Raw genomic sequence first — 11,919 nt, 5'->3', positions numbered from 1 at the left:
GAAACATAAATCCATTTGTTTCCAAACATTGGTTCATATCATTTTATATATCCATTATACATATGCATTCATTTTGACATTATCATATAAACATTTGTACTTTACATTTTGTTTATCCATCTTACATTCATTTAAAAACATCTAGATACATATCCATACATAATATCATTCATTCAACCATTGCATTAACATCATCGCATACATTATCTCATCATTATATCACAAATAAGAAACACCAAAATCCTGTTCCTAAATCATCATAAACATACATCATCATCATGACATTACATACATAAAAGCATTACATCAAAATCAAACAAATCATACATATATAAACCTGCATTCATATGTTAGTATCCAACATCATAAATCATCATAAAAAATGCATATAAGAAACACCTCATCAAATGCATACATGTACACATATCCATCTAAGAAATAACTCATCATCCTACATAAACATCCATACATATCAAATGCATATCATCAAAATATGGGATCTCCTCATATATATCATCTCATCTATCAGAGTACAATGAAGTCTACCAAATCGACTACCAAGAGCCATCCAAGATACAATCCAAAAATAAACAATGATACAATACATATATGCAAAAAAAAGCTCTCTCAAATGCCACTCTGGCTAGATGCTATACCACCATCACCACCTACTCCCCCATTGGTACCCACACCACCTGATCCATCTCTCTGTGGAGGCCTCATCAAACCCCCACTCACTCCTGCATCCCCTGATCTCTCCCTCCGCAAAGGACCCATCGCACCCCCACTGCTTTGCACCCTTTATGATCGCTTTGATCTAGCCTACCGCATCTAAGAATAGCTAAGAGCTTGCTGACTAGATGGCACCACCTGCTCATATAAACCCCGCCAGTAGTTTATCTCCGCCTGTGCTCGTCGCATCTCCCTCATCACCTCTCCCATAGGCCCCTGTGCTCCTACTCCGACCCGGACTCTCTCCTACAGCTCTGCTAATCTCTCCACTACACTATCCCTCTCCTGCAGCACTATAGCCAGCTCTGACTCCCATGCAAATTGCTGCACATCCCTAGCCGCCACCTCCGCCTCCAAATCCTCTACTCGAGTCTGTAAATGTGCTATCATGTGAACCCGAAGATCTCCAGTGGCTCGCTCCCCGGTATCCATAGCAGCCTCACCTATACCACCCTCTCTAGTAGCTCTCTCCCCTCTGTCCATCGGGATCTCCTTCTCCATACCCCTACCACCCAGTCGAACTCCTCCCTGTATCAGCGGTCCTTGTGCTATCCGTAGTGGTAGTCCACCTCTCCCTCTCTGCTAAATCTGCATCCCCAAGGCACCACCTCCTCCACCACCTCCTCCGTCTCCACCCTCTCCTCCACCTCCTCCACCTGCACTCGGTCCTCGACCTCTTGCCCTCCTCTGTCTCTGTCCCCTCTCATCCTCAAAATCAGGAATCAGCTCTACAGGATCAGATATCCATAGGATCAGGTGCATCGCCCAGTACTGCGTGTACTCATCTGCTACCCCTACATCGACGACCCTTGGTTGTATGTCCCATGGTCTTGCCTATAGTGTTCGAAACTCCACCAGTGCTTGATCATACGATAGCACTGGCCCCCATGCATACCTCTCTTGAATCACTCGAGCATACACCCCTGATCCACTAGGCAGTCCCTGCTGCCTCATCACTCTCTCCGGCACCTGTCTCTCTACATGGTATGAGGTTCTTCCAATGAGGAATCAGATCATAAATACATAGGGCAGTGCCTCTGCATCATCATCCCATGGCTCACACTCTAGATATGGTCACCATATGACTGCATCTAGATCATCTAATGCCCGCCACCACCACTCTAACTTCCCCAGGTGGGGCTGACTCATCATGCCACTATACATAAACATATACGGCTGATCTATTGCGTGGAACCTTAGACTCACTGGTCGAGTCACTGGTAGGTGCTTCCAGGCCCAAATATGAAGCAACATCACTCCCACTGCTAAGGAACACCTCCCCTGGTAAACCACCTCATGCAACTCCTAGTAAAGGTGCGCTAGCACGCACGGCCCCCAAGCAAAATGGGTCCCCTTGGTAATCATCATCTTGATCACTTGCCCCCACCCCACAGCTAAACCATGTGATCACCTGTCAGGACATAGAAGTCCTCCCACGATACCTGATAGAACTGCTAGTAGAGGCTCATATAACGCAGCTATCTCCTCACAGGAAATAGAGCCATCATTAATAAAAACATCCTCATCAAAGAACCTCTAAACTGCAAGGGTCCCCTAGGATCTGTCATACATAACCAGCTCCCCTCGAATCAGAATCTGCAGGATGCGCCACACATCCTCCAGGGTCACTGTCATCTCCCCTTGTACCAGATGGAAGGTGCACATCTCACTGTGCCACCGCTCGGCTAACGCTATAATCAATCCATGATTCATTTGAATCATGGGCATGTGCATCACCTCATACAATCCAGTCATGGAAATACAATCTATCTCCGCTTTTGTCAATCGATCTCGCAACCCTTGTGTCGCCGGATGTCTCTTGCGTAACTGCAACATGACTAGATCCTCCTGCACATGGACATTCATCAATCATCATCAGTTGTTTTGTTTCAAACTTTCTTAAGTTTAAATCTAGACTATCAATAGATACTTTGATCAAGTATTTTCGGGTCTCAACAGGTAAGCAATCATGGCAACCTCGACTTGAACAGATATTTATCCTAAAAATGACCTAAGTCTCATCAAGTTGCTATGGTTCAAAACAACTCCCACTTCACATCACCATCCATCCATCATTGGCATCGAGATATTTTCTTTATACAAACTAGGGCATCTATTTTAAAAACAAAAGCACTAGTTTATCAACAATAGCGCTAAACCCCTAACAAAAGCGCTCAAAAAGCTATCCAACAACGCTCAAACTACAAACGCGCTAAAACAACTACATAGTAGCGCTAATTCAGAACAATAGTGCTCAATTACGCACTCAATAGCGCTTATTAATCAGTAGCGCCTAAACATGCATACAATAGCACTAAAACATCTCAAAAGTGCTCAAACAATAGGCCAATAGCGCCATTGCAGCACAGTAGTGCTAGTTAATTGGGCAATAGTGCCAAAACATAGTTTCAACGCTATTGCTCCAACCCAACTTGGACTTAGCAAAAAGCCTATAAAAAATGCATAAAAATTTAAAATTCAAATTTGCGTATCACTGGTCCATAGTCGTCTGGCCGTTGGAACTGACGAACTCGCTCAAATCTATGCTCTGTAATTGGTACCGGCATCCTGACTGCTGCTCATTCCTCCAAAATGTCATTATTAGAGCTCTGGTTTCACACTAGTCGCGGTCACAAATGATCCTGTTTTCATCCCTTTCACCCCATTTAAACCCTTTGCTGTCACCATAACTTCCCCCCGCTCACCGCCGTGGTCCCCGTGAACTTCCTGAGCCCCCCATTTCTCCATTTTCCCCCCGATTTCTTCTATTTTTCACCCGTATTGCTCACTTCTCTTCTAACACCCTGCCAATTTTCATTCTTTTTTCGAGAGATCGCCCGATTTTTTGAAAATTTTTCGGCCCATCTCTCGAGGGGGCATACCACCCATTAAATTAATATTTTATGGGGCATTTCTTCACACCTATTTTTCTTTCTTTGAAACGACGCGATAAACCGCACCGTCTCAAAGAAGGGCAAATGTAGTCACACAAATCTGTCTAGATTAATTAAATAAATATTTGCTATTTATTTGATTAAAAATCCACTAGCCATCAGTTAATTAAATTAATATTTAATTAATTCATCTCCAAACATTCTTCTATTAATTAAATAAATTATTCAATTTATTTTAATTAATTCATTAAACCAAATTCACAATCAATTAAATAAATAAAATCTATTTATTTAATTAAATCCCCCTTTCCTCTTTTAAATAAATTAAATAAAACATTTATTTAAATCATTATCCCCCCCCACTTGCATTTTCCTACAAATGCAACTTGCACACATTTATTGAAATAAATAAATATTTATTTTAATAAAATCCTATTTTCCCTAACCCACCAAATCCAATTGCATTCCTAAATCCCCTTCTAGATTCTTCCAAACCTCTTCCTAATTAGCCTAATCCATCCCCTAATTATTGTCACATTCCTAAGCAAAATGGAGTCACTTCTCAAAGACTTCAAAAAGTCTTTGAAAAACATTTAATGCTTTGTGTGTTCAACAAATTAACCTCCAAAGTCTTCCAAACCCACTAATGGCTCTTATATGACCATTTATGGCTCTTACATAACCATTTATGGTTATTTCAAACTTGTCTCCCCAAAAATTTATTGTTTTGACCATGTTTATCCCTCTTGCCCTTTGCACAAGAGTTTATCCATTAGATAAAAGCTTTATTCTTTGAATAAAGAGTTTATTCATTCAACTAACCTTGACCTTAACTCCCAAGGTCATATCAAGCATTTAATGCTTATTCCCTCTCCTCTCAACCTATCTCACATTGACACTTGTCATCCTGGGATTGGGTTGAAAGCCCTCACATGGATTTGAAATCATTCAATCCTGACCCTTATTGAGATTGCTCAATCTCAACCATCCATTGCTCCATTTTTCCTATAAATAGAGCCCATTTCTTCATAATCCAGATCCTGAAAACTTGTATGCATTTAACCTATAGGCATTTTAGAGAGCATTTAGCATAGCAAACTAAAATCTTGTTATTTTGGTTAAAATCAATCATTTTAATAGCATCTAGCATTTTAGCTTTTCATTTTATATTTGGAGCAAAATACTAAAATCTCAATCCTCCATAAGCATCCATAGTGCAAAATGCTGCTGAGAGCTACACTATTTTGGACCTTGGAGAGGAGAGGAACAAGGGAGAAGGAGCTAAGAGTATGCTAAGAGGCATTTGGAGATGTCTTATTATCTTTGTTTCATTTGTTAGATATATTAGCATGATTTTAGTATCTCTTTTGATATGCCTGTTTAGATTAGTTTTTGATTGACTAACACTAACGATTTCTTGTGTCTTGTGTTGTTTGTCATTTGCTAACCTTGTCCATTTCGGAGTGCATCAAAAAGTATACGCCATATGAGTTACAAGTAATGAATAAATTGGATCATATTTCAAGACATATACACAACTAACCAATTTGATCACATTTCAATAGAAAATAACTAAGTTCCAAGAATATCATGTTTCATATATATCAATGAACAAATTGGATCGAATATCAAGTTTCATATATATCAAAATGAACAATAATCGTGTACATATATAAAAAATGGCATAGATTCCAAATCAATAATAGTTAAAAAAATGTGGCATGTGCCATGTCTGCCAAAGTCGATATATACATATACAAATGTCAAATATACAAAAAATTGGCCTTTCAATAACCACAACTATAACTATATGTCTCTATCGGTATCTATGACTATGGCGGATCATCAAAATTGAGCCTCTTCGAAGTAGTACGTGGCTTTGCAAGTGGCTACACAAGGACAATTCGAATGTCTAATCAGATATATTTTCTCAATATAACATCAAAATAACTAAATACTAAACTCTAAATTGTTTGAAGTTGAAATTTTGATTACCTCATCTCTGTCTTCTGCAATTCGGTGAGGCTGAGGATCCATGGGATGTCCTACAAGAGGCTGTAACTTGTAAAACAACATTAATACATGTTAATGACATAGATGTCAAATAACACATAATAACTAAAAATGAATAGACTAAAAAACTAAAGCATATCGGAGCCTCAGATGGATGTGATGTGGTCGTAGAAGGCAAAGTCATAGATGAATCAGTTATGACCATTTCCTATATCCATGGTAAGTGATCCAAAAGGAGTTAACTAGATGGTTTCAACTCTGTTGTGCACTTAGTGAAAAGGAGTTGATCTAAGATAGACATAACTTTTGCCTTGGTTGTCTTGGAACCCATAATATACGTGTAGGACTTCTACTGAAATGGAATGGTAGAATAATAGTAGGATGTTTGGAAGGGGCCTGTAATAGTTTAAAGACAATCATACAAGTTAATAACCCAAAGTTGTTTGCAAACTATATAAAACAAATATTTTTAACATATGTAGAAAAAATGCACACCAAATCCTCTTTTAGTTCTCCTATAACCTTAGGAGACCTAGTTGAATCTGATACAACTATTACCATTTCCTATATGAAAAATGATAGCATATGATATAGACATAAAAGGATTTAGTTATTTCAAACAAGCAAGAATGCAATCCAAAGTGAATATGAAGATATCACCTCTTCCCTCTGCTGAACCTCATCAACATCAGGTGCATTCATTAATTCCATAAACCCCATATGTTTCTATATATAGAACAAATAATTTAAGTGCATTTATCAATATCTACATATACATGTTTAATCATAATACATTTCAACAATTGAATTTAAATTGTAGTGAATTACCTTCTGTCATTTGGGTGTCCAAGAGAATATCTTTTTCTGCCTCGGAGTGCTAGAGGATGGCTTTCTCACATGAGATGTCCTCGAGGCAGGTGGGGTAAACTAATGGAAAAAAATTAACATAAGGGAAAAGAGCATGTATTTAATATATCACTTAAGTAAAAAATATATAAATCTAAATGGTACCGCATAGATATCTTGGCCAAAGTCAATGGTTGAAAGCGTGATATTATCAAGTTGGGACATCTCAGCCACTGATAAGCCCTACAAAATATCAAGTAATGATATATATAATTAACAAAATATATTTTCAACCCAATGTATTATTATATTTTTAACAAATTTACAAATCTTTACCTCTGGTGGTGAAACTACTCGTGACTGTGGAGTCGACTAAATAGTATGTGGTGTACTCCCACCACCTATTGTACCCTACAATGCATTTTATTTATATGTCACTTTAAATTGTTCTAAAAATAAAAATTCATTTCTTTTTATAACATTTAGTCACTTAATTGATAACATGTCATAAACAAAATTAAATGCACCTGTGTCTGATAGAGAGGGTCCAACATATTGAGCAGTTCATCAGTGAGGGCCACATCCTTTGCAGTGGAAGCATGTCATATACTCCCACAACATGTACATGAATGAGATGTCCCACTATCCTCATCTGCATCAGTGTCTACACCAGAACATACACCCTGGCAGGTGGGGCACATATGTTGAATGGGCTGGCTCGTGCCAAATGATGCATGAGGTGCTGCTGATGAAGGAGGTGCCGCTAAGGAAGGAGGTGCTGCTGATGAAGGAGGTGTCACTAATGAAGGAGGTGCTATAGGTGCTGGTACATCCTCTTCTCTGACGAGCTATGTGTCATGCTAAACAATGACATCAGTCAATGATGCAGCTGCCTGAAGAGTTTGTAATTCCATAGACTCCTTCAAGGATATAGGGACAGTGATATGAACCATGGGTTTAGGAGCTGTATGCCTCCTATGTTGTGGATCTACCACCCTATGGACCCCAGGTCTATCCTGCACAGAGCCTCTCCCTCTACCCTGAAATTGTCGGATGTCAAAGTAATTCGGCTTCTCGCCGAGGATAAACTCACAATACAACTTTCTCAAAAAATAGAGAGGCACCTCCCAATTATTACAAGGTGGTTGGTCAAAGACCATATACCACCTATCCCAAAAAGAATCTTTCAACCTAGCATGAACAAACCAATGTATAATAAACTAAGTCGTATTTAGTTCTAGGTTGTTACTGGTAACAGGATCGGTGAGAAGAGCACATATGTTAGCTTTAACTATGCCCTTTTTCTTCACTTGATCATATGACAACCCATTTGCATAAAATGTTTGACATCTATCCCTCCATGAACCCTATTTTTTAACCTCCATAGATACCTCATTTGCACTATTAGCCATTGTTTCTAGTGTTCTGGAAAGGGTTGAGTGGTACTGAAGCCTAGACATCCTCAACCTATTCACCAATATAGAAATTTGGGAACTATTTTGTGTAAGGCGATTGATGAGATCCTCCTATGTGGCATCTACATGATCTAATGGAGGACGTGGAGGGTTTCGGGGTGGTGATGGTTGTTGATGAGCAACATTTTCAAGATTTTGAGGGTTTTCTTGTTGCTCTTGTGCAATGTTAACAAGGCTTTCTTGTGTTGCTTGTGTAGGAGGAGGTCTTTGTTGTCTATTTCATTTTTGAGGATTGCTTGAAGAATATGACATCAAATTAATAAAAACAAAACTTAAATCAATTAAAAATCCCTAATTTAATTAAAATGCAAAGAAAAATAATCAAATAAATCAAATCTTACCTATTCGACGGGGTGCCATTGTTGAAAATTGCTTTTGATGATGGGAAAATAAAAAATTGTTGCAAACCCATGCGGGTTCGATGCTTTTTTTGGCTTCTCCTTGCTACTGTTCCACGAGTTTTGGCATTGAAAATGGCAAAAATCTGTGGCCTAGACAAAAGAAATATGTTTCTCAAAACCCATACGAGTTTTGAGAAATTTTAAATTTTTTTATTTTAAAAAAATGTTCCTCAAAACCCATATGGGTTTTGAGGAACTTTTGGTTTTTTTAATTGTTTTTTCTCTAGGCTTGGTGTTACCAAGCCTAGCACATTTTTAAAATTTTAGAACCTGCATGGGTTATGAATTTTTTAATTTTTTTTTGGCATGTGGCCACTTTGTTGTTCACCATCTTGGTGCACTTACCCACATGGGAAACCCGATAAAGGGAAAAACTACGGTGGGAAGCCTACCCACAGTTAGATAATACTTCTACAGTAAGTATGTGATAAAAAAAAGAGGGGCCTGCACATGTAGGAAGGCCAACATCCTACAACGCACTACTCATCATAAAGGAGCCTCACTAACTACAAAATAAAACTAGACTACCATCCAAAAAGAAGAGTTAACTACACAAATAGCATCTCCTATGCTTGAGTATAGTTCCAGTTAAGCTCAGTACCGAAGGTTGTAAACCTCTTTCACAAACCCAATTTGATCACTCGTGATCGACCAAAACCTCTACATATGATTACAACATTATTTGCACACATATAATTGCATAACCCCTAAAACCATAAACCCATCACCATAACCATGATCTACAAATAGATCTTACAACACATTTATACCAACCCAGGACCTAAACAATTAGGTCAGCCACCTAAAAGATAATATAATAAATTCATAACATAATCCCAAAATCCAATGATCAACCAAGTCATCCTAAGACCAAAACAACATAATCCAATCAATAGATCCAACCGATAATGCATCAGGATCATCTACCAACATGTTACATAAACCGGTCCATAACCTAGCAGAATAAGATAGCATTAGGTTTGGTCCTAAATGCAACACCATTGATCAACAGGAACACACACAAGATAACCAACAACATCCCAAAAGACATCTAGAAGCCGCACCAACATCACTTATCAAGTGCATCAAAATATCTCCAACAAATCTCTACTGGTAAAACCCTTACCGTTGACCAAAAGGATTACTAGAAAAAATGATAGCTCCTGAGTCATCAAATTGCAAACCAACTAATCGTGATATGCAGCTGAATAGCATGAATGGCAAAACCAAACCAATTCCATAAAGCAAAGCATAACAGATCAATATCATAATCCAACCGCTCTACCGGAACCTACTAGAAACCAGTTAACAACCGGTGTTGCCATCAATGACAAAACATCAATGCAACACATAATCAATTTCTCCAATTTGCCAAGAAGCCTTTCTTTCTTACTTTGACCAAATTGTTAAAGTTTGTGTCCTAACCTTTTGTGCCACAACCAACTCTCATCCACTTGTTCCATCATGCTTTGGGACTCAAAGCATTTCTTCAGATTGTACACATTTCCATCTATCCTTTTTTGTTCTACAACAATTTGTTTGATACCCTCCTTTCTTCTTTGACAACCGATAGAGTCAAAAGTGAACTTGTATCCTTTGTCACACATCTGACTCACACTCAATAAATTATGTTTTAGGCCTTCCACATAGTATGCATCACGACCCTTCAATTTCCCATCTATTGTTCAGAGTACCTTTCCCATTTATCTTTATGGATGAGTTGTCTCCAAACCTAACTGAACCTCTATTCCAATCCTCTAATTTGATGAATTTCTTTTTATCTCCAAATATGTGATTGGAACATCCGTTGTCTACAACACATAGATTTCTTCTTTCTGCATGCAGGGTAGTATTCACAATCAGACTTGATTCTACTTTATTCTTATCCTTTTCTACCCAAAACTATTTGGCTTCCTTCTTCTTATCTGCAACATCTTTCTACTCTAGTTTTGGTTTCAATATCTGACCTAGTACTGCCTTATTTTGCTTAGATATGTTGAGCTTTGAATGTTTTGAAATGTGACCAAAAATTTTACAATGATAACATTTTATATTTTCATTAAATAATGAATTTGAAAAAATATTGTAGGGTGAACTCACAAAGCTGGTTCCCACTTTTTGGTACATCTTGATTTTTGTTGAAATCATACTTTTTTGGAAAATATAATTATTTAAGCTTTAAGAGGTCCCATTTGAAGTAATTAATTGAAGAGAGTTAGATCAAAGGCTCTTAGATCAAAATTTCTTGGATAGAAACTCTCTACTTCTAAATCATACTTGCAATGGAGTCTCCTTTGCATCTATCAAATGCTGATAAAAAACCAACTTTACATTAGCTTTTGAGGGGTCAAATGAATTCATTTAGAAGTTTTATTTTCTTGAGGATTTAGTCCTTATTATAGCTTTCCAAATAGTATAATTTTTAATATATTTAAGTTTATTAATATATTTTTATTTTATTTTTTATGAATGTAGGTTTTTCACCGAACATAAACTTCTTTGTTCAATGCATTGGGAAAAGTAGCAAACTAATTCAAAAAAATTCTGAAAAATATCTATGCCCTAGGTATTGATGTCTTCTTTCTAACCAAAAAAATAAAACTCAATTTTGATATATATAGAGCAAGTTATGTGTTCAAATGTACACCTATATCTAAATTATAATTAGTCGGACTTCAAAACTTAATAAAATAAAAAATATTCAACATATCACTATCAAACCAACTGCATGCCCTGGGTATTGATGTTACAAACCAACATTTAAAAGAGATAAGTTTTTATCATTTATAGAAAAAAAATTGTACGTTTCGAGATGCACATCACTCTTAAAAAATGTTGTTTCTTGTAAAAAACTACTTTTGAGGGAGATGGAAAAATCAATAAAATTTTATTCAAAAAAATTTGAAAAAAATATATTTAGAATCTACAAAAAGGATGTTACAAATTACTAGTTTACATCATCTTCAAATTCTTAACGATTTAAAAGTTATAGGTGTCGGAAAGTGAAGGTTTTTTGCAAAATGTTCATCTAAGTGTCAAAGTTGGTCAAAAAGTGGGAACCAGTATTGTGAGTTCACCCTGTAGGACACCGATAGACTTCTCCTACATTCATAACTCCTATGACCAAACCCATTACACTGATAACAAATAACATTCATTTCCCTGAGTGTATCAAATGAATTTCTACTTTCAAAACTAGTAGGGGGCTTATGCATTAAACTACAATCAACAATTCTATGTCCAAACTTATTACACTGGTAACAATAATAATGGAATTTGGGTACATACCACTCTTGTCTCTTTGGACTAGTATATCTTTGTCTCACCAGGTGTCTTCTTCTCACGTTATTAACTCTAGTAAACCCTTCATTATCAACATTATCCTTTCCTTTAGGATCTGCATTCTAGTACAATGAGTGAGCCTTATGGTTCAAGGTTTGAGCATTCTGGTTCACAAGTTGATTTCTTGTAGCTTCAACATAGGTCTTCTTCTCAGTAGCTTTGCTGACTGTAAAGGTTTGTTATTCTTTACTTTCACTTGAAGTAAACTGTATCTCC

This window comes from Cryptomeria japonica, chromosome 10, assembly GCF_030272615.1.
Source record: "Cryptomeria japonica chromosome 10, Sugi_1.0, whole genome shotgun sequence".
In the NCBI taxonomy this organism is placed as follows: domain Eukaryota; kingdom Viridiplantae; phylum Streptophyta; class Pinopsida; order Cupressales; family Cupressaceae; genus Cryptomeria; species Cryptomeria japonica.
This window is presented reverse-complemented; position numbering follows the sequence as displayed.